The following is a 25,297-nucleotide window of genomic DNA, read 5'->3' as shown; positions in this document are numbered from 1 at the left end:
CTGTCTATATAAAATAAAAGATTTTCAACATTCATATCTCTATGGTCTATATGTTGGCTACCTGCTCGGGGGTTAAGGGAATGGTTTGGTAAGGTTCTTGCCTTGTTCAGTGTATAGATCCTGCAAGGACCTGGGTCAAGCTTACTAGGACCTTCTTCAATACCCACTGGTATTGGATGGTGGGGGTGCGAATAGCTTGATCCCCTCAAATGCAAACTACTATTAATACATTAACCCGACTACTTGGGATTGTATCCCTGCTGACTCAAACCACCTAGACGAGGGTAACGTCACCTTCAAAAGAGGGGCCTACCACATTACGCATTAATAACTTAATTAATTATCTTTCAATATTCCGACCCTTTAGGATTGTATCCTTGCTGACTCAAACTACTGGGTTGAGGGTAACGTCACCTTCAAAAGAGGGGCCTACTACTATAACTAAGATAATCTCTTAAAAAGTGCATAAGTGCGGAAATCATCAAAGGTTACACTAAAGGCGAGTCGGATCCAAGTGATTCATCTTGTCTATCTTTTTTTATTTCATTTTATTTTTCAGCATTTTTAGTTTTTATTTTCATGTTTAAACCTTTTTCTAAAATTTTAATTTTATTAGACGTTGAGGATCAACCGGTACTAAAAGCTCTTGTGTCCTTGGACGACCTCGGTATCTTACCAACGCTATACTACGCTCACGATGGGTGCACTTGCCCATATGTATGTTTAGTGTTAGTAGAATATTGTATTTTATAAATTTAAAACTTGTCTAAAGTGTTAAAAAGGGCTTAAAATATAACTAAAAATATATAACGCTACACACGCATCAAGTTTTTGGCGTCGTTGCCGGGGACACAAGGATTTTAAGAAAGTTAGGAATCAACGGCCTAATCATTTTTCTTATTTTTTCTGTTTTTTTAGGATTTTTCTTAATTTTCCAGCTTCTTCAGACTGCAGCACGGGGTCGTGCCTTGTCAGACACGGGCCGTGCCCAGCATCGTTACTGGCAGTTTTTATTTTCCGAGTTACAGAGAGCTGAGCACGGGGCCGTGTTGGTACAGCACGAGTACGTGTTGAACTCTCCAGTAACAGGGATCCAGAAAAAAAATCACTGTAACTCCGAGCATGGGGCCGTGTTCAGCTGAGCACGGGACCGTGGTGAAACTTCTGACTAACAATCTTTTTGTTTTTATCGCAGGAATTGGAACCCAGGCGCCGCACCTAAACTCCCTACGCAGTGCATGAGCTCCAGTTCCGATAAAGACATAAAACAGCCTCTCGACGAACCCAAACGCTTTTTACGAAAGAGACTTAATGCTAAAATCCAAGAGAAAGTTTCGGGGGAAACACTTCCAATGGCGGATCAATGTACCCTAATGGATTACCTACGGCCCGAGGTAGGTAATCTCGGCGCCGCTATCAATGCACCGAATGTCGATGCCAACAACTTCGAACTTCGGCCGCATTTGATTCAAATGCTCCAAAACTCCACAACTTTCCATGGGCTTGCGGATGAAGATCCCCATTTACATATTACCAACTTTTTGGAAATATGTGATACCTTTCGGATCAACGGAGCATCGAATGACGCCATCCGCCTCCGAATGTTCCCATTTTCACTCAAAGACCGAGCTAAGGCTTGGCTTAACACCCTCCTAGTTGGTTCGGTAAGCACCTGGGATGAACTAGCCCAATAGTTTTTGTATAAGTATTTCCCTCCTTCTAAAACGGCTAAATTAATGACTGAAATTAATACATACTCACAAGAGGACGGGGAATCCTTATATGAAACTTGGGAAAGGTTTAAAGAGCTACTAAGAAAGTGCCCTAATCATGGTCTTGCGGTATGGCAAAAAGTATCCATTTTCTATAATGGATTGTTGCCACACACAAGACAAACACTTAACTCTAGCTCGAGGGGACTTCTAGGTAATCGTTGCCCAAATGAAATTTAAAATCAAATTGAGGAAATTACTCAAACAATTTTTCAGTGGCACACTCCCCGAGCCACAAAATCTATTGCCCCAGGCGCCCATAAGGTTGACGAAAGCATTTCTTTACAAGCCCAAATCGAGGCCCTCTCTTCGAAAATCAAAAAGTTAGAAATGGCAAAAACGGCCTCGGTTATGGCTTGTGAAGGGTGTGGTGGGCCACATGAAAATTGGAGTTGTATGAAAGAAATGGATAATCAAACAGAAACAGTAAACTACATTGATAATAGACCTAGACCGTCAGGTCCTCCAACGGGTACCTACAACCAAGGATGGCGTAACCACCCTAACCTTGGTTGGAGAGAACCCGACAATAGTAGTAACCAACAAAATCAAAACCAACGAACAAACTTTCAACAACCAAGAAATGAGTCACAAAATTTCTCTCAACAACAAAAAGGGGGACGAGAGAGGCTTGAAGATACCATCTCACGCCTCATCTCCTACACCGAAAAGAAAAACTCGGATCGATTTCAACAAATGGAATCAAACTTTAGAAATCAACAGGCTAGTATTCAAAACATTGAAAAACAACTAAATCAACTAGCTCAAAATTTCTCCGAGAGACGACAAGGCGCGTTACCCAGCAATACCGAAACCAACCCAAAGGCGCAAGTACATCTCATCACATTGAGAAACCGTACCGTAGGTCCCGAGGCGGCTCCACTACCTCCAACTGAAAAGAGTCCGTCTAACCAAACCACAACTTCACCGATGCCCCAATAAGAGACGACTCCTCCACCAAATCAAGAGCCCACCAAGAATCCTCCGGTACCTTACCCAGGTCGGTTACTTCGCCAAAAGACCGATGAGCAATTCACAAAATTCGTAAATTTGCTAAAACAATTGCACATCAATCTTCCATTTGTGGAAGTCCACACTCAAATGCCTAAATACTCAAAATTTATGAGAGACTTCCTAACTCACAAAAGTAAAATTGAAACATTGCAACTAGTTAATTTAAGTGAAGAATGCTCCGCCGTACTACTTAACAAACTCCCATAAAAGAAAATCGACCCCGGAAGTTTCACCATCCCTTGTTCCATTAGGGATCACCCATACGCAATGCGCTAGCCGATCTTGGGGCTAGCATTAATCTCATGCCTGCATCAATGTTTGACCGACTTGGACTAGGTAAGACAAGCCCCACAAAGATGAGCATACAACTTGCCGATAGGTCTATCAAATATCCACAAGGTGTCGCCGAAAATCTATTGGTAAAAGTCGGAGACTTTGTCTTCCCGGCCGACTTTGTCATACTAGATATGGAGGAAGATACCGAGGTACCACTCATTCTAGGAAGGCCATTCCTAGCCACAACCCACGCAATGGTAGACATGAATGGTGGGACATTAACATTGAGGGTTGGGGACAAGGAGATGAAATTTGGGGTTGGGAAAAGAGTAGAAGACGACGACCCGGTCAACTATATGAAAGTCATAGACTCAAGCTTGGATGATGCTCTCCGACGGTGCAACATGGGATGCAAAACATCCCACTTGGGTAACATATGACTGACTTTGAGTCTAGCCAAGGACCCTTATAAACGTGTCGCACCACGGAGGCATTCCGCGGAACTATCCTTAGTTTTAGTTTAGATTAACCTTTATGTTTTCTAGTCTAGTTTTAATTTTCAGGAATAAAACACACTCGGAATGGTGGAGGTTACTAAGGGAAACTTGAACCCACACCCCATGCACAAAAACAGAGCCTCCCGACAATTTTTCTTCATTACAGCAAGTTCAACACGGGGCCATGCTCATCCCAACACGCCCTGTGCCCGAGGTTTTGTAGAAAACGCCCAGTTCAGGTAACTGGACACGGGGCCGTGTTCACTGAACACACCCCTGTGCCCAGCCTTTTGTTGATTATGATACTGGCGATCTGAACACAGTGCCGTGCCCGGATCAACACGGACCTGTGCCCAGACGCCCAGTAACATAATATTTTGTTTTCAAACACTTTTTACACATTCAATCAACCTAAAAACTTATTTTTGGGACACACTGAGGACAATGTGTAATTTAAGTGTGGGGGGGGATGCTAAAACTTTGAATTTTGCAAGTCCTACTAACAAGCCTTACACAAAACTCTAGTGGAACCGCTAATCACCCCAAATTTTTTTCAAAAACTTTTCATTTTTTTTACTTGTGTTGGTTTAATTTGGGAATAACAAGCTCTAAAAAGGTTATATTTTTACAAGTTTACAACCGATAGCGTCGTGATAAAAAGAACCAACATAAGAAAATTATAAAAAGGCATGACAAATCTAGTTAAAATTTGATTATATATACTTGATCACTTTATAAACTGATGTGCTGAAAATGGGTTAAATAAAACTAACTAAATTACCCTAATTCTAGACTCTCTAAGCTTTAAATTTATAAAAGTAAGACTCAACCTAAACCCTAAACCACACAATCGGCAAGTGAACCGATCGATGTAGTAAAGCTAAAGTAAGTCCGAGTATCGAACCCAAGAGACTCTACTGATTACGCTAAGACTCTATCTAGACTAAGACTGACACGACTTAACTATTTGTTTATGATGGGGGGGGGGGTTTCTAAAAATCCTAAGAATGCAAATAACAAATACTAACTAGACGAACCAGACACGAACTCTCACACGACGATTGAACTCAAGGATGATGAAGGGACTACCTAGACAGGAATCCTGATTGCTTTTAGTTATGATTATAATTGGAAGTTGTCTGCTATGGAACCGGGATCTTGGGATTCTCACCCCTCGGGAAATCTAAGGACCCCTAATCCTTCTCAAGAGCGCGCTAAGATCCCCTAAAGGTTGTTAAACCATCGGTTATTAGACTCCTTTACAAGACATCTAATGGGTTTATAAAAGTATCCTAAAAGGCTCACTCCCTTACGAGACCTAAACCTAGGATAGGCTTGTTTTCTCAGTTAGACTTGCTAGACAGCAGCCAAAAGGTTAACTTCCTAAGAAGGACCCACCTTACGGTTTAATCACTTAGACCTAGCAATAATCTCGCACCTTACAGCTATTGATGATTAGTAGAACACTTGATTTTATAAGATTACCAATTATAACTTCTAAGGTTAATTGTGCACTTTTCACCCTAAAGGATCAAAGGTTTATTATGTGATATAGACACTCACCAAAACCTAAAACCCTAGCCCGACTCTATTCCGTGATAAAGACCGTCACCAAGATTCAAGCGAAGCAATAATCAATAATAAAATAACATCAAGCACGCAAACACATCTAACTGATAGAACAAACCGTTTACAATTTATAAACAATCCATAGCGTTCATAAATCCATAATATAATCAAATCATATAGCAATCATTCAACCATGTCTAGGTAGTACGAAATCTAGCCAATAATCATTGTCTTAAAAATAATAGGTCTCAAGCAAGAATTCATCGAATAAAAACAAAGAAACTAGAAAATAAGAGAAACTGAGTAGCAAAACCCGTTAATCCCTTGCTCTCCAAGCTTCCCGCTTGATGCCGATGATTCCCGCAAAATAAGCTTTAAATTTCGTCCCTGAGTATCTTCGTTCCTTCTGTGATCGTCCAATTCGTGCGTCTCTTAATGTTGTTGTCCTTCTCTGTCCTCCGTCTGATGTAGGTCACCTCTTCAATATATAATATAATATGCCGCCTCCTTTCATTCTTCACGTGCGTGCCAAGACATGGCTTTCTTTTGCAAGGCCCAATAAGAATCATGTGGATCTGACCTTCCATCATGAATTAGAATTCAAATTATGGCCCAACATCAAAATAATAAGAATTCGGTCAACACATCAGATGCTTTTTGTGATTGGAATTAATTGAAGTTTCATCTTTTTGTTACTTCTAGTCCTCCAACTTCTAACAACTATTTTTTATAAGAACTTTCAACTTATTGCAGTTCGGTCCTTAGAGCTCATAAAATAGAGATAGCAGCCTCGGCCCACTCAAGAAAAATAGCGGCAATTCTAATTCAGTCACTGGCGCCCCACTCTGCCCAACTGGCTGGTTATTTTCATATTACTCGTTTTTGCTCCATTTGCACCAGGACCTGCCAAAACACAAAATAATATAATATACTACTAAAACTAAATAAAACAAATAAAAACTATACAAAAAATATACAATCTACATGGGACAAATATGTGTATTTTACCCTACATCATAAACCCATTCCCACAAAAAGTGAGTTTTGAGCCTTTATTGAGCATACAAATATACATCTTTAAACTAAATGCTCATTTTTCGTTTCTTGTGTGAATAGCCGCTTGGTTTCTTACAACTCTAGAACTTGCCATGACAATACATCCCCGGTCCTTACCAACTTAAACCCAAGTAAGTAAATGATGGAAGCATTAGGACTAACCCTTTTTCTTTTCAACACCATTATTTTTCACTTTTTATCACCTACCCAAAATCCCCCTAGTTAACCCCTTTGAGCCGAAACCTTTTCGTTTCTTAACCCACAAAACAAACACCCTTTACCCACCAAAACCTCTTTAATTTTAAACCCTTTATTTTAGTAAAAATCTCGGTTTTCATGTGACGCCCCTTATCCAAAAAAAAATTGAAGTCAAGCAATAAACAAACAAGTTCCTCAAAGAAACTTTGTTTGAAAATGTTTTGTTTGAATAAAAGTCACAACAACAAAAAGTTTTACGTCGACCGACGCTTTTTACGCTTTTCACCATTTTTACTAACCTTTAACCCAAAACCACCTACCTTTAGCCCAAGCCTAACCCTTCCCCAAGTCCTGATGATATTTACAAAGGTTTATAGTTAAAAAGGAGGAGGATTGATCGCTTGGCAAGCATATGGTAGAAATAAGTTCCATGCCGGTCTTGAGTGTTTCACAAAAATACAACTTCGGCCGAGTGTTGAGTGATCTCCCGTGAGGTATGTGAACTTGTATATAAATGGAATTTTAAAGAGGCATGTTATGCCCAAATAAATAATTTCTCTCATGAAACGTTCTAAATAAATCATAACGAATAGGATTGTAAATAACATAAAAATAAAACCCAATCAAGATCTTGGATTCCCGATACTCAAGGCAATCCCAAAACTTCTCTTCTAACCATTCCATTTGGGAGTGTAAGCCACAATAAGAAGAGTTTTGCTTGAGGACAAACAAAGATTCAAGTGTGGGGGTATTTGATATGTGTAAAATGCAACATATAAATTACATTAATTGAGGCATAAAACTAACCCTTTTTAGTACTAATGTTGCAAAAAGTGTGCTTTTTGTCTTCCTTTTGTATTTTCAGGACTAAATGAGCGTAAATGAACAAAAAGAACAAATATGCAGCAATATCTAACCTAAATACAAGAAAAGGAATAAACGTGGCATGCCCAACCCCTCGACAGCATCTTCCCAAGCAAAAACAAAGAAACAGAAGGCTGACCACGGCCCCGTGCCCAGCGGACACGGGGGCGTGGCCGGGTGTCTGCAGAAAAAATAAAGTTGTAGAAGCTTCTATTCCCAGAACAGGGGCATGCCCAGCTCCACACGGGCCGTGGTCAACGCTAAGATTCGCAGAATCTTGCAAATCTTGATAGTACAGATACGCTTCTGCACACGGGGCCGTGCCCAGCGGACACGGGGGCGTGTGGAGCTAATGTAGACAAATTGCAATTAATGAAGAAAGAGAAAGAGGATGGACACGGGGCTGTGTCCGGGCTTCTGTGCAAGCTATAAATAGGGGTGTTTGGTTCACTTCAAAGGCATCCCTTGGCAAACCACCTCTCTCCCACTTCACCCACACTCCACCACCACTACAACCCACATCCAACACCACCATCATCCATCATCCATCTTAGAGTGTGTGTAGTAGTCTCGGGATCCAAGATTGATAGTAAGAGTTCTTGACAATCAAAGGTCATGTTTGCCTAAGTCTCTTACATCACTTGGTGAAGACAAGCATTTAGTGTAATACTTTTGATTTTTAATCTTTTCGCACTTTTTATTTGGTTTTGTATTAATGACTTTAATAACTAGTTTCTTATGTTGAAGGTGAAACTTCCTTATCATTTTTCCGTGGTGTCTTGGTATTATTTTACTGTCTATATAAAATAAAAGATTTTCACCATTCATATCTCTACGGTCTATATAGAGATATGTTGGCTACCTGGTCGGGGGTTAAGGGAATGGTTTGGTAAGATTCTTGCCTTGTTCAGTATATAGATCCTTCAAGGACCTGGGTCAAGCTTACTAGGACCTCCTTCAATACCCACTGGTATTGGATGGCGGGGGTGCGAATGGCTTGATCCCCTCATATGTAAACTACTATTAATACATTAACCCGACTACTTGGGATTGTATCCCTACTGACTCAAACCACTTAGCCGAGGGTAACGTCGCCTTCAAAAGAGGGGCCTACCACATTACGCATTAATAACTTAATTAATTATCTTTCCATATTCCGACCCTTTAGGATTGTATTCTTGCTGACTCAAACTACTGGGTTGAGGGTAACGTCACCTTCAAAAGTGGGGCCTACTACTATAAATAAGATAATCTCGTAAAAATAGCAAAAGTGCGGAAATCATCAAAGGTTACACTAAAGGCGAGTCGGATCCAAGTGATTCATTTTGTCTATCTGTTTTTGTTTTATTTTATTTTTTAGCATTTTTAGTTTTTATTTTCATGTTTAAAACCTTTTCTAAAATTTTGATTTGATTAGACGTTGAGGATAAACCGATACTAAAAGCTCTTGTGTCCTTGGACGACCTCGGTATCTTACCAACACTATACTACGCTCACGATGGGTGCACTTGCCCATATGTGTGTTTAGTGTTAGTAGAATATCGTGTTTTATAAATTTAAAACTTGACTAAAGTGTTAAAAAGGGCATAAAATATAACTAAAAGTATATAACGCTACACACGCATTAAGTTTTTGGCACCGTTGCCGGGGACACAAGGATTTTAAGAAAGTTAGGAATCAACGGCCTAACCGTTTTTCTTATTTTTCTGTTTTTTAGGATTTTTCTTAATTTTCCAGCTTCTGCAGACTGCAGCACGGGGCCGTGCCTGGTCGGACACGGGCCGTGCCCAGCATCGTTGTGACAACTGCCACTTTACGGTAACTTTTCACACTTAAAATACTCATTTTAGCTACATTTTTAGCTACATTTTTTTTATTCATTTTGAACATCCGAACTGCTTATTTCGTGACATACACATAGAATACTCAAGGAATACTTACTTAGGATGCATATGACTCATTTTTATTAAGTACATTTGGAACAGTTTAAACAATGCATCGAAACTACTAGAAAAGCACCTAATAAACTAGTATTCTGACGAAAAAGCAGAATCCGCAGAAAATCATCTAAACGACATCTTTAGGACTTAGACGAAAGTCCAACATCTTATATATATTAAACCCTAACTAGGAATACAAGGGTTTGATTTAAATCCTTTCCGAAGTCCGATAACACTAAAAATTGCCCGAAAAGCACTAAAAGCGATGATTTCAACATTTTTCCGCAGAAATTCTGCTGAAATCAGCTTTCTAATATTTTTACGACATGTAAAAATATTATTTGACATATAATTCATGTGAGGATACATTCGGGTAATATCCGAGCCAATAACTACATCAATTCACACATGTTTCGCAACTTAGCGTTCAAATAACATCTAACCGAAACAATTCGAAACAAATGTCCGAACGATATCAAATCTTTTTTTTAATGGTCATCTAGTGTTAATCGGATCATTTTGGTCTAGTAATGATCATTTAACACCCTTTAAACACTTAAACACTTATACTTATAAACTACCTAAAACATCTAACTAAGAACTCTAGCATTTTTACTAAGTAATTCAAGAAGGAAAAGCAAAGGGAACCCCCCCCCCCCATTCACGGTTGCAACACCCCTTGTGGGCCCCACTTTTCTTTCAACTTGTTACCAATAATATCTAGATATTTACTTCATGTTGCAACTTGATACAAGTGGTGAAATGTGATCATTGTAGCAACTAGTTACCTTCTTTTTCTAACCCTTTCATTCATGCATTTCACCTCCTATCTTCACAACACCAAAAGCTCCCAACAACACCCCATTTTCGGTCAAGAACACCCCTCCCCCATCTTCATTTTCAAGCCACTTTCATGATGATCAAGATGCATTTTCATGGAACTTAGGAGGATCTAAGACAACCACAAGTTGAAGCAAGCATTTCCATTCATCTAAGAGCTTTCAACCATCAAATCTTCATCTTCTTTGCTTCTTATTTTCACCTAGATCATCCCTAGCCAAGAGCTAGAAGTGAGACTTCTAAATCCTTTATTTTCATACTTGTTTATGTATTTATTGTTAAAGAGCAACTTATAACTAAAACAACAATACAAAACAAGATGAAAATATAAAGAAGCAAAATAATAATCATGATATAAAAGTGTGTTTATGTTGTGAGTTAAAGATGATTACTTGCATATTTGATCTAGTTTTGATGATTAGCATAAAAATAACTTGTTAGATGATGTTTAAAAACATAATCTAACAAGTGTACATGAAAATGTTTAAGGGTTTTGTTAAACATAAATGTTTAGATGGAGGATCATGATCTTTGATTTTGTTAAAGTATATAAGGTTGTTAACAAAAAAATAATGCTTTTACAAGTTATAAAAAGAAAACATACAAGATGAGTTTTTATGAAAAGCTTGTTAAAACTAGAAGTAAAATATGATTTTTGGACTAGTAAACATATGTAAAGATCATACCAAAACCCTACATGATTATGAGTTCATCTTGATAAGTTATGTTATAAATCTCATATGTTTTTATTAAGAAAAATATGAGAAGATTAGTGGTGATTTTATAAGAAAAAGATGTGTTTTTATTAAACATGGCAAAGTCCATATTTCTAATAAAATATGGCCAAGTTTTTCTTAAAAATCATAAGTTACAAAAACTATTATTTTTGACAAAATCTTTATTAGATTAAAAAGATTTCAAAGAATAGTTTTTATAAAAGCAAAGTTTGATATAAATATATATTTTTGAGAAAATATATATTTAGTTAACTTAACAACTTATGTGCTATGTGTCATTTGTTTGTATTAGTTATATTTATGATAACTAGGAACTTGAATACAATGATACAAATGAACACAATGTACATTTCGACTAAAGTCTTACAAGACTACATTTAAATACATCTTATAAACACCTTACGGACATTCCGAGCTTTCAAACACAACTTATGGTCAAAACGGACGACGGGCGAATCTATGAACATCTCGCCATTCCGAGGAAGTTACTACGACGTTTAGGCGATCTTTCGACACGAATACATACACATCACCGAAAACAATATCCGAATGTTTTGAAACTTATAAAAACTATTGTGTATTCTTTTAACTAAAAAGCCTATACTTAGTAATTTTTATAAAAATGAAAGAATATATTTTTAACAAATGGGCTTCTCTTATAACAAATGGGCTATTTTACGAATGGGCTTATTTTTAACAAATGGGCTTATTTTATAACAAATGGGCTATTTTTACAAATGGGCTTATCATCCTAAATGGGCTTAACATAAATACATGGGCTAAGCCCAATACCAAAACTTATGGGCTAAGCCCAATACCCAACATATGGGCCAAGGCCCAATAACATAAAGCCCAATAACATTTGGGCCCAACACTATTGAGGCCCAACACTATTTAGGCCCAACACTATTGAGGCCCAACACTATTTAAGCCCAACACTATTGAGGCCCAACACTATTTAGGCCCAACACTATTTAGGCCCAACACTATTGAGGCCCAACACTATTTAGGCCCAACACTATTTAGGCCCAACACTATTGAAGCCCAACACTATTTTGGCCCAACAACATGAATTCTTGGGCTAAGCCCAATGACATATAAATTGGTAAAAATACAATTATACAATTTATTCATACAAGACATGAAATCCAGAGGACAAGACCCGATGATACAACTCACGAGATACAAGAATATATATTTGGCGAAATATATACACTAAACAGTTATCAATTAATACATCTAAGACACAGTTCAATGAATAACAAAGACATACAATTCTTAACACATATTCAAGATAAAAGACTTGTACTCAAGTCATTACAAGACCGAAGTGTCTAACAAATATAGAACGTTTGTAGGTGGTGATACTATTCAGGACGACCGTACGTCAGATCACAGTTACTTACCATTCACGGACGCAATTCTGTGAGTTCATGTCCCCTGTTCATTTAAATGTTTTACAACTTTACAACTATCGGGGAAAATACATGTTCAACGTATGTTAAAGTTAGGGAATGAAACACCTTAGATCATGTGCGAATTAGGGTTATACATCTAAGCACCATTAATCCAGTTTGGACCTAGGTACAAGTGGTTAGATCTAATGGGTTTTGGCGAGCCCCACTCTTGGTCGTGGACCCATACGGAAGAGTGCTTTTGTGTCCCAGTCGATAGGAATCGGCATAAAATCGTCTAGGGTTGGATTGCTTCCTTTTTCGTCACACATATTAATGTCCTCGCGAAACATTAATGATCAACGATTTCATTGACGCTTTACATACTACATCATTACATACAGATACATTTTATACAACTCACATTTTATGGATACATTTTATACAACTCACATTTTATGGATACATTTTATACAACTCACATTTTACAGATACATCTCATCCAACTAAACTGCATGAACTCGCCAACTTTTGTTGATGTTTTCAAACTTAACATGTATTTCAGGGAATTAGTGGACCATGCAGACATTTCAGTCAAGGAAAGCAAGTATCAAGACTCCATGCCACCATTTAAAGGGTTTGCCCGTTATATACCGCCTCTTTGCGGTGATATAGTGGTCAAAGCCTTGACATTTTAAGACTTACATTTCGAAGTATAAAACAATGACAACTTATTTTCATTTGATGGTTTGTAACCAATACATTTAACTTATTTGCGTTCTTTTGAAACGATTATGACAATGGCATTGGAGCTTGTTTTTATTCATTTAGTATGTTCACTTATATTGTTATGCAATGAGAACTGATCAGATCACACCTCGCGCTTCCGCTACGAGCGGGTGTGACAGATTGGTATCAGAGCATCGATTGTAGTGAACCAGGATTCTTTCTCGAGTCTAAGTCTACAATCACTAGGGACCCCTCACGAAAACCTCTTGTTCATGTTGAACATATTATAAATAAAATTGGATAGGTCAAAAGGTTTTCATTGCATAAACATTTTTCAAGGTCCACTACAACAAAAATTCACTTCACATAAATCAAGCGAGGACATTTCCATGGGTGAAGTCTATGAGAAATAGACACATTACATTAACATACTATGTGCCTACAATACATTACATTATCAGTTTACGCATTATAAATGGTTTACAAGTTCAGCTTATGCAAAGATAGAAATCCTTGTTAGATAGGATTTTATATGATTATATATATATAAGCCATTCATATATGTGTTGTACGAAATATTTGGCAAGAACAAAATACCTTCGACTTCAAACTTTATTATTATTCTTTACTCGCACGATGAAAATATCGACCTCACGTCTACTGCGGCTTATGGAGAACATGATTCCTAAGTGATATCTTAAACTTAATTCCATAAAAATACGGCTGCTTTCTTGCAAATGCTGAGATGCCTGACCATGATAATGACGACGAGGCGGAGGTGGTAACCTTGGACAACAACTCTATTAGGGGGAAGAGATCCTTGTGACTCATACTAATCAAGGTGGATATACTCTTGTCCTTACAAGGAAGATGAAGTACTCATCTTGAAGGTGCCTCTTCAGTTGTTATTATTACAGATTCTTTTCATTTCTATTTCATCTAACGCCGTACCGTTTTACGAGTACTGACAACAGTGTTTCCTCTCTTATTGATCGGCTGCTTCGTACGAGAGAACGCTAGGGTGACCATGCAAGGCAATTTATTATTACGGTGGCCAACGTAATAACAACTTGTAGTGCATGGGAATTCTGGTGGACTCTGCGGGCCAAGCTAATGATCACTATTCATTCAAAATTCTTAAGTTATTACTTGAGATTCAATTTTTCTTATCTATTAGAACACGAACTGTGGTGGTTAGTATAATACCCTACAATACCGTACACTACAATACAGGAAGACAACACGTATTTATTCACACCTAACATTCGATCTATATCACGATTCATTTGAGACTAGTCATTTAAACAAACAAAACTTGTTAGCTACTCATGTGGATTTTCCTCAACATTCTCGAAATTCTTGAACATGGGTTGGTTCCAGGGTGTCTATGACACTTTATCCTACTTTACCTTACCTTACCTTATCATATTCCACCTTATCATATTTATTGGAAATGATACAATAAATTTCGTCGCTTGACATTTGTCTTTTCCCAAGGAATGGTATGGCATGAGCCATGCTGCAACTCCCTCATTGCATTCTATTCGAAATTTCTAGAGATTCTAATAATCTTGCTAGAGCTCGTGAAACTCAAGCACTATTACCATAATTTTCACATGGACAAATAAGACAAAGGATTTTCTCTACTTCGGACGATCGAGGTCATAGAGTAGGGAACACATATTATATGGACGAAGACCACTAGTTGGTTTTCCCTCCTCAATGAATTATTTCTTTGCCACTAAAACATATAACCGATACACGCAGGAGGCACTACGCATTTTGGTTGCGGTTATTCACATTATCATTTATTTACTTATTTATTTTTTTATTTTTTTTCAGTTATCCATATTATCATATATTTAAACATATATGAACAATGCGATCTTGAGGTTTCCATGACCAATTGCATTCTTCATTTTTTGGGTGCATGATAGACTATATATATCCAAATATATGTCTAGATTCTTTTAATAGTGTGTATTAAAAATATCATGGCACCAAAAGAAACAAATGTTTAAGTTAAAAGTTATGTGTTGAAAATCATTGCTTTTACACAAGATGTGGTTTATACATGACACTGTTAAGCAAGACATTATTACACATGACATTTGATGTTAGTATATACAAGACATTTTCGTAAATAACGAGACGTGTGTAATATGATAAAAGCATGGTGGATACGCCGCTGGTACTTCCTATATATAAGTGCTTATATTATATTGCATATCGTGGTGTTATTCAAACCTATTCGACAAAGACAAGACATGACATTTTGCATAAGACGCGACATCTTCTACACAAGACAAAATATTCTATTTCAAGACATGATATATTTATACACTACATTTCTGTTGGTTATTTATTTAACCATACATCATTCTTTTATATCATCTGATTTTCATATCTATTTTCATATGATTTTATAAAAGAACTCGATCATAACTGGAGCCAATATTGTTGGTTACACTTGATGCTTTCACGATCTCTCAAGGGTTGTTCCATACTGGGTAACACCCGAATTCAAACACACTGAGTGTTACATGTTGGGTTTAGCCTCGAAGATCCGAAGCATGACCGCATCATCCCACCCTACCTCAATCACTCAAATAGTAGTTACTCGACACGTTTCCAATCAACCAACATTTCACATCCATGTTATTTGATACCGGTGCCAATTTTAGCTCCATATCAATATTTCACATACATGAGTTTCATGGCTAGGGACGAGATTGTCCTAGCTACAATTAGGGATTCGGTTATCCTACATCTAAACATATGGTTGGGTTATCCAACATCTAAACATATGGTTGGGTTATCCAACATCTAAACATATGGTTGGGTTATCCAACATCTAAACATATGGATTGGGTTATCCTACATTTAAACATAGGGTTCCTAAAAATATAGAGTGAAGTCCTCTCCTCACAGAATTCCAAATGTACTTGGCCTAGAGCCAAGTAAGCTAGACGTCTCCTCATTCTATAGAATCGATATACGGTAAACTAGTCGAGTCAGGGAAAGTTGTTAGAGGATGTTCCTTGGAACTTGGCGAGCGAAGACTCAGTATTGATCTCTTACCGTTGAGTTAGGTAGTTTCGATGTAGTGGTTAGCATAGATTGGTTATCCGATAACCAAGCCAAAGTTTTTTGTCATGAAAAGGTCATTCGCCTACCACTACTGAACAAAGGGACACTTATTAATCATGGAGAGAATCACGATACACCATTGTGGATTAACCAATTGCATGAAGGCAAAGAAGTGCTTACAGAAAGGTTGTGTTGCCTTTCTGGCACATGTGGTCGACAAGAAGTCCGTTGGGCCGAAGTTGACAGATAATCCAGTGGTAAAAGGGTTTCCCGAAGTCTTTCCTGAAGACTTGCCGGGACTATAACCATATCGACAAGTCGAGTTACATATCGACTTGGTATCGTGAACCGCACCCATAGCCAAATCCCCATATCGATTAGCACCTTCTGAACCTTGTAGTTGACCGAACAAGGATATTGTGAATTCATAACCCCCACTCTTTACCAATATACATCTTTATAAAGGTTTTGGGGGTGGAAAGACATACAAGTTTGCAAAAGTGCACAACATTTCGATGAATGGAAATTCATATTTCTAAACCATGTTGCAAATGAATTTCCAACTAACTCAAATGGTTTATTAAAGGTTCAAGCTTCTACTCTAAGATAGACTTACGATCGGAGTATCATCAGTTACGAATTCAAGAGGAAAGCATACCGAAAGCGGCTTTTAAAAACTCGTTATGGTTATTACGAGTTTCTCATTATGATTTTGGTTTAACGAACGCACTAGCGGTCTTCATGGATTTAATGAACCACGTGTGCAAGTCGTATCTCGACAAATTCGTCATAGTGTTCATTGATGACATTTTGATATACTTGCGATCAGCAGCTGAGCATGGCAACATTTGAGGACCATTTTAGAACTACTCAAGAAGGAGACACAAATGTGAGTTTTGGATCCGTGAAGTACAATTTCTCGGGCAGATAGTGAACAAGAAAGGCATTCAAGTAGACACCTCCAAGATCGAAGCAATTAAGAACTGGGGAGCGCCCAAGACTCCAACTGAAGTCCGATAATTCTTGGGATTAGCAGGGTACTATCGGAGATTTATAGAGAATTTTTCTAAAGTTTTCTCAACCGCTAACCTCCCTCACCTAAATCGAGAAACAAGAAGAATCATGTCAACTTCTCAAGGATAAGTTGGGCGATGCACCAATCTTATCACTACCCGATGGTACCGATGACTTCGTAGTTTACTGTGATGCTTCGCATCAAGGATTGGGTTGCGTACTTATGCAACGGGATAAAGTTATCGCGTACGCATCACGTCAACTGAAAGTTCATGAAAATAACTATACCACTCACGACCTCGATTTAGGTACGGTGGTATTCGCTTTCAAAATATGACGACATTATTTATATGGTACTCAATGCATTATTTTTCACGGATCATAAAAATCTTCAACACATATTCAACCAAAGAGAATTAAATATGCGTCAACGATATTGGGTTGAATTGTTGAACGACTACGATTGTGAAATAAAGTACCATCCGGGCACGGCAAACGTTGTAGCTGACGCCTTGCGCCGCAAGGAGCGAGTTAGAACACTGAGAGTTCAAGCATTAGAGAAGATGATTCACAAGCGCTCAAGGAAGAGCATATTCAAGCAGAAACACTTCAAGGCATGAAGGAACAATTAATGCCGAAAGAAGATGGAACCTTATACCTTATGGGTCGAAATTGGGTTCCATTCTTTGGCAGCCTTCGAGATGATATGTTGAGGAAGCACATAGGCCTAAGTATTGAAAGAATACTATTGGTGGTCTAACCTCAAAAGTGATATCGCGACTTATGTCGGAGAATGCTTGACTTGCGCGAAAGTCAAAGTCGAATAGCAAAATCCCTCAGACTTGTTACAACAACCCGAGATTCCTGTTTGGTAATGGGAACAAATATCGATGGACTTCATTACGAAGTTATCCAGGACTTCATGCAGTCATGACATGATTGAGTAATCATCGATAGACTTTGTATCTCAAGGAAATAGTGGCTCGTCATAGAGTGCCTATTTCAATCATCTCAGACCGAGACGATCGCTTTGTGTCAAGAATTTGGAAGTCATTCCAACAGGCCTTTGGATCTCATTTAAATCTAAGTACGACTTTTCATCCACAAACTGACGGCCAGAGTGAACGGACAATCCAAACACTCGAAGATATGCTTCGTGCGTGTGTTATGGATTTGGGCGGCAATTGGGATACTAATTTTTCCTTTGGTTGAGTTTTCCTACAACAACAGCTACCATACAAGTATACAAGCTGCACCGTTTGAAGCTCTCTATGGTCGAAAGTGTCGCTCTCCGCTATGTTGGGCGGAAGCGGGCGATAAACAACTAATCAGACCGGATTTAGTCCAAATGACTACGGATAAAATCTTTAGATCAGAGACAGTATCAAGGCGGCTCGCGATCGATAAAAGAGCTACGCAGACAGGAGACGGAAGCCATTATCTTTCGAGGTCGGAGATAAGGCCTTGTTGAAAGTCTCACCTTGGAAGGGCGTAGCAAGTTTCGGCAAATGTGGAAAGCTTAACCCCCGTTATGTAGGACCCTTTGAAATCTTAGAAAAGATTGGCACCGTTTCCTACAAACTGAAGTTACTAGAAGAACTAAGTAGTGTACACGACATATTTCATGTGTCGAATCTTAAGAAGAGTCCAACACAAGAAACGGTTATCATCCCGGCGGATGAAGTTCACATTGATGACAAACTCCAATTCATAAAGCACCTGTTAAGGTCATGGACCGGGAGGTCCAGAAAATACGAAGGAGTCGTAACATATTAGTTAAAATTCGTTGGAACTCTCGACACGGACCCGTATATATTTGGGAACGTACAGATCAAATCAAAACCAAAATACCCCTGCCTGTTCGAGAATACTCCTGCAAAGGATGACTCAGCTTGAATTTCGGGACGAAATTCTTAATAACAGGGGGAGAATGTGACAACTGCCACTTTACGGTAACTTTTCACACTTAAAATACTCATTTTAGCTACATTTTTAGCTACATTTTTTTTATTCATTTTGAACATCCGAACTGCTTATTTCGTGACATACACATAGAATACTCAAGGAATACTTACTTAGGATGCATATGACTCATTTTTATTAAGTACATTTGGAACAGTTTAAACAATGCATCGAAACTACTAGAAAAGCACCTAATAAACTAGTATTCTGACGAAAAAGCAGAATCCGCAGAAAATCATCTAAACGACATCTTTAGGACTTAGACGAAAGTCCAACATCTTATATATATTAAACCCTAACTAGGAATACAAGGGTTTGATTTAAATCCTTTCCGAAGTCCGATAACACTAAAAATTGCCCGAAAAGCACTAAAAGCGATGATTTCAACATTTTTCCGCAGAAATTCTGCTGAAATCAGCTTTCTAATATTTTTACGACATGTAAAAATATTATTTGACATATAATTCATGTGAGGATACATTCGGGTAATATCCGAGCCAATAACTACATCAATTCACACATGTTTCGCAACTTAGCGTTCAAATAACATCTAACCGAAACAATTCGAAACAAATGTCCGAACGATATCAAATCTTTTTTTTAATGGTCATCTAGTGTTAATCGGATCATTTTGGTCTAGTAATGATCATTTAACACCCTTTAAACACTTAAACACTTATACTTATAAACTACCTAAAACATCTAACTAAGAACTCTAGCATTTTTACTAAGTAATTCAAGAAGGAAAAGCAAAGGGAACCCCCCCCCCATTCACGGTTGCAACACCCCTTGTGGGCCCCACTTTTCTTTCAACTTGTTACCAATAATATCTAGATATTTACTTCATGTTGCAACTTGATACAAGTGGTGAAATGTGATCATTGTAGCAACTAGTTACCTTCTTTTTCTAACCCTTTCATTCATGCATTTCACCTCCTATCTTCACAACACCAAAAGCTCCCAACAACACCCCATTTTCGGTCAAGAACACCCCTCCCCCATCTTCATTTTCAAGCCACTTTCATGATGATCAAGATGCATTTTCATGGAACTTAGGAGGATCTAAGACAACCACAAGTTGAAGCAAGCATTTCCATTCATCTAAGAGCTTTCAACCATCAAATCTTCATCTTCTTTGCTTCTTATTTTCACCTAGATCATCCCTAGCCAAGAGCTAGAAGTGAGACTTCTAAATCCTTTATTTTCATACTTGTTTATGTATTTATTGTTAAAGAGCAACTTATAACTAAAACAACAATAGAAAACAAGATGAAAATATAAAGAAGCAAAATAATAATCATGATATAAAAGTGTGTTTATGTTGTGAGTTAAAGATGATTACTTGCATATTTGATCTAGTTTTGATGATTAGCATAAAAATAACTTGTTAGATGATGTTTAAAAACATAATCTAACAAGTGTACATGAAAATGTTTAAGGGTTTTGTTAAACATAAATGTTTAGATGGAGGATCATGATCTTTGATTTTGTTAAAGTATATAAGGTTGTTAACAAAAAATAATGCTTTTACAAGTTATAAAAAGAAAACATACAAGATGAGTTTTTATGAAAAGCTTGTTAAAACTAGAAGTAAAATATGATTTTTGGACTAGTAAACATATGTAAAGATCATACCAAAACCCTACATGATTATGAGTTCATCTTGATAAGTTATGTTATAAATCTCATATGTTTTTATTAAGAAAAATATGAGAAGATTAGTGGTGATTTTATAAGAAAAAGATGTGTTTTTATTAAACATGGCAAAGTCCATATTTCTAATAAAATATGGCCAAGTTTTTCTTAAAAATCATAAGTTATAAAAACTATTATTTTTGACAAAATCTTTATTAGATTAAAAAGATTTCAAAGAATAGTTTTTATAAAAGCAAAGTTTGATATAAATATATATTTTTGAGAAAATATATATTTAGTTAACTTAACAACTTATGTGCTATGTGTCATTTGTTTGTATTAGTTATATTTATGATAACTAGGAACTTGAATACAATGATACAAATGAACACAATGTACATTTCGACTAAAGTCTTACAAGACTACATTTAAATACATCTTATAAACACCTTACGGACATTCCGAGCTTTCAAACACAACTTATGGTCAAAACGGACGACGGGCGAATCTATGAACATCTCGCCATTCCGAGGAAGTTACTACGACGTTTAGGCGATCTTTCGACACGAATACATACACATCACCGAAAACAATATCCGAATGTTTTGAAACTTATAAAAACTATTGTGTATTCTTTTAACTAAAAAGCCTATACTTAGTAATTTTTATAAAAATGAAAGAATATATTTTTAACAAATGGGCTTCTCTTATAACAAATGGGCTATTTTACGAATGGGCTTATTTTTAACAAATGGGCTTATTTTATAACAAATGGGCTATTTTTACAAATGGGCTTATCATCCTAAATGGGCTTAACATAAATACATGGGCTAAGCCCAATACCAAAACTTATGGGCTAAGCCCAATACCCAACATATGGGCCAAGGCCCAATAACATAAAGCCCAATAACATTTGGGCCCAACACTATTGAGGCCCAACACTATTTAGGCCCAACACTATTGAGGCCCAACACTATTTAAGCCCAACACTATTGAGGCCCAACACTATTTAGGCCCAACACTATTTAGGCCCAACACTATTGAGGCCCAACACTATTTAGGCCCAACACTATTTAGGCCCAACACTATTGAAGCCCAACACTATTTTGGCCCAACAACATGAATTCTTGGGCTAAGCCCAATGACATATAAATTGGTAAAAATACAATTATACAATTTATTCATACAAGACATGAAATCCAGAGGACAAGACCCGATGATACAACTCACGAGATACAAGAATATATATTTGGCGAAATATATACACTAAACAGTTATCAATTAATACATCTAAGACACAGTTCAATGAATAACAAAGACATACAATTCTTAACACATATTCAAGATAAAAGACTTGTACTCAAGTCATTACAAGACCGAAGTGTCTAACAAATATAGAACGTTTGTAGGTGGTGATACTATTCAGGACGACCGTACGTCAGATCACAGTTACTTACCATTCACGGACGCAATTCTGTGAGTTCATGTCCCCTGTTCATTTAAATGTTTTACAACTTTACAACTATCGGGGAAAATACATGTTCAACGTATGTTAAAGTTAGGGAATGAAACACCTTAGATCATGTGCGAATTAGGGTTATACATCTAAGCACCATTAATCCAGTTTGGACCTAGGTACAAGTGGTTAGATCTAATGGGTTTTGGCGAGCCCCACTCTTGGTCGTGGACCCATACGGAAGAGTGCTTTTGTGTCCCAGTCGATAGGAATCGGCATAAAATCGTCTAGGGTTGGATTGCTTCCTTTTTCGTCACACATATTAATGTCCTCGCGAAACATTAATGATCAACGATTTCATTGACGCTTTACATACTACATCATTACATACAGATACATTTTATACAACTCACATTTTATGGATACATTTTATACAACTCACATTTTATGGATACATTTTATACAACTCACATTTTACAGATACATCTCATCCAACTAAACTGCATGAACTCGCCAACTTTTGTTGATGTTTTCAAACTTAACATGTATTTCAGGGAATTAGTGGACCATGCAGACATTTCAGTCAAGGAAAGCAAGTATCAAGACTCCATGCCACCATTTAAAGGGTTTGCCCGTTATATACCGCCTCTTTGCGGTGATATAGTGGTCAAAGCCTTGACATTTTAAGACTTACATTTCGAAGTATAAAACAATGACAACTTATTTTCATTTGATGGTTTGTAACCAATACATTTAACTTATTTGCGTTCTTTTGAAACGATTATGACAATGGCATTGGAGCTTGTTTTTATTCATTTAGTATGTTCACTTATATTGTTATGCAATGAGAACTGATCAGATCACACCTCGCGCTTCCGCTACGAGCGGGTGTGACAATCGTTACTGGCAGTTTTTATTTTCCGAGTTACAGTGAGCTGAGCACGGGGCCATGTTGGTGCAGCACGAGGCCGTGTTGAACTCTCAAGTAACAGGGATCCGAAAAAAATCACTGTAACTCCGAGCACAGGGACGCGTTCACCTGAGCACGGGGCCGTGATGAAACTTCTGACCAATAATATTTTTGTTTTTATCGCAGGACTTGGAACCCAGGCGCCGCACCTGAACTCCCTACGCAGTGCATGAGCTCCAGTTCCAATAAAGACATAAAAGAGCCTCTCCACGAACCCGAACGCTTTCTACGAAAGAGACTTAAAGCTAAAATCCAAGCGAAAGTTTCGGGGGAAACACTTCCAATGGCGGATCAACGCACCCAAATGGATTACCTACGGCCCACGGTAGGTAATCTCGGCGCCGCTATCAATGCACCGAATGTCGATGCAAACAACTTCGAACTTCGGCCGCAATTGATTCAAATGCTCCAAAACTCTGCAACTTTCCATGGGCTTGAGGATGAAGATCCCCATTTACATATTACCAACTTTTTGGAAATATGTGATACCTTTCGGATCAATGGAGCATCGAATGACGCCATCCGCCTCAGAATGTTCCCATTTTCACTCAAAGACCGAGCTAAGGCTTGGCTTAACACCCTCCCAGTTGGTTCGGTAAACACCTGTAATGAACTAGCCCAAAAGTTTTTGTATAAGTATTTCCCTCCTTCTAAAACGGCTAAATTAATGACTGAAATGAATACATACTCACCAGAGGACGGGGAATCCTTAAATGAAACTTGGGAAAGGTTCAAGGAGCTACTAAGAAAGTGACCTCATCATTTCTCAAAAAAAAATTAGATTGATTAGACATTGAGGATAAACCGGTATTAAAAGCTCTTGTGTCCTTGGACGACCCTCGGTATCTTACCAACGCTATACTACGCTCACGATGGGTGCGCTTGCCCAAGTGTGTGTTTAGTGTTAGTAGAATATCGTGTTTTATAAATTTAAAACTTGACTAATGTGTAGATTGGGCTTAAAATATCAATAAAAATATATCGCACTCGACAGGCATCACCCTATTCAACTGTTTACGTGAAATCTGCCCGATGGAATAACCAGATGGGGTCGCCGACGGCCCTGTAGGGCGTCGACTATGATACTTCTATCCTTCAATTCCTGTTTTTCCTATTTCTTGATCCCCGTTGATCCGTTTTGCGTCCCGGTGGTCCATAAAGCTCCCAAATATCTTCTTAAACTCCGTTAGACCTGCAAAACACAAATATAATCAAAACAGGCTAAACGAAATTAAAAATCATGTAAACACATCAATTTAACAAATTACAAACACCGGTTTTCGACCACGTATCATCGGTCAATGCTCTTCATTTCCATTTAGTGAGTAGGGTGAGGTTTAGAGTTTTTAAACAATTAACACCAAGACCTCCCAAGTTTTTTGGTTTAAGAATCTTATCCCTTCGTACCTAGCTAATTTTATTCTTTGAGAGGCTGCCTCCCTATAAAAATTTTCTCCTGATGCCATCTAATGTTTTAATAACTTTTGAAGGAGCTTTGAACAATGAAAAGAGGAATAGAGGAAGGCTGTTTTAACCAGGGTAAGACGACCACCAAAAGAAAAGGTTGGGCTTTCCAGTTGTTTAATTTGTTTTTGAACTTCAACACCACCGGATCCCAGTTTTTTACAACCTTCACATTAGCTCCCAGTGGAAGCCCCAAATGTTTAACCGGAAGGAATTCTCTTTTACAAACTAGAATGTTTGCAAAATGCGAGCTTTCATCATCCGAGACGCCCACTCCAATCAGGCTACTGTTATGGAAAATAATTTTAAGACCCGATATGAGATAGAAAATCCTAAGGATTCGCTTAATATTTTTAAGATTTTCTAAATCCCATTCACCCAAGAACATCACATCATCCACATACATAGTATCGGTAATAGTCGGCCCACCATTAGGTAAAACAATACCTTTGAAAATACCTTATCATCTGCAAGATTTATGAGATTCGATAAACCTTCCATGGTGATAATGAATAGGAAAGGAGAAAGAGGATCTCCTTGCCTAACACCTCTTTCCATTGAGAATTCGTCCGTTGGTGACCCATTTACTAGAACTAAAGTAAGAGCCGATTTTAAATAGCCTTTTACCCAATTTCTCCATAGGTCTGTGATGTGTGTAAAATGCAACATATAAATTACATCAAATAAGGCATAAAACTAACCCTTTTTAAGTACTAATGTTGGAAAAAGAGTGTTTTTGTCTTCCTTTTGTATTTTCAGGATGAAATGAGCTCAAATTCACAAAAGAAGCAAAAAGACAGCTAATTCTAACATAAATACA

At 37.7% G+C, this 25,297-nt stretch overlaps 2 long non-coding RNA genes and 2 other non-coding genes across 4 annotated transcripts; 2 read left to right on the top strand and 2 right to left on the bottom strand.

Annotated features, from left to right (window-relative positions):
* Positions 1 to 1,730: 1,730 nt before the first annotated feature.
* LOC118492812 lies at positions 1,731 to 1,837 on the bottom strand. The gene has a single exon (XR_004894814.1). It is a non-coding gene; the product is annotated as a small nucleolar RNA R71 (small nucleolar RNA).
* Positions 1,838 to 9,869: 8,032 nt separating this feature from the next.
* LOC118492478 lies at positions 9,870 to 12,762 on the top strand. Its single transcript, XR_004893942.1, has 3 exons — positions 9,870 to 10,256; positions 12,122 to 12,188; positions 12,723 to 12,762. It is a non-coding gene; the product is annotated as an uncharacterized LOC118492478 (long non-coding RNA).
* Positions 12,763 to 19,745: 6,983 nt separating this feature from the next.
* Positions 19,746 to 22,637, top strand: LOC118492477. Its single transcript, XR_004893941.1, has 3 exons — positions 19,746 to 20,132; positions 21,997 to 22,063; positions 22,598 to 22,637. It is a non-coding gene; the product is annotated as an uncharacterized LOC118492477 (long non-coding RNA).
* A 1,037-nt stretch (positions 22,638 to 23,674) lies between these two features.
* LOC118492837 lies at positions 23,675 to 23,781 on the bottom strand. The gene has a single exon (XR_004894838.1). It is a non-coding gene; the product is annotated as a small nucleolar RNA R71 (small nucleolar RNA).
* Positions 23,782 to 25,297: the final 1,516 nt, after the last annotated feature.

Source organism: Helianthus annuus, chromosome 5 (genome assembly GCF_002127325.2).
Source record: "Helianthus annuus cultivar XRQ/B chromosome 5, HanXRQr2.0-SUNRISE, whole genome shotgun sequence".
NCBI lineage: Eukaryota > Viridiplantae > Streptophyta > Magnoliopsida > Asterales > Asteraceae > Helianthus > Helianthus annuus.
This window is presented reverse-complemented; position numbering and strand designations above follow the sequence as displayed.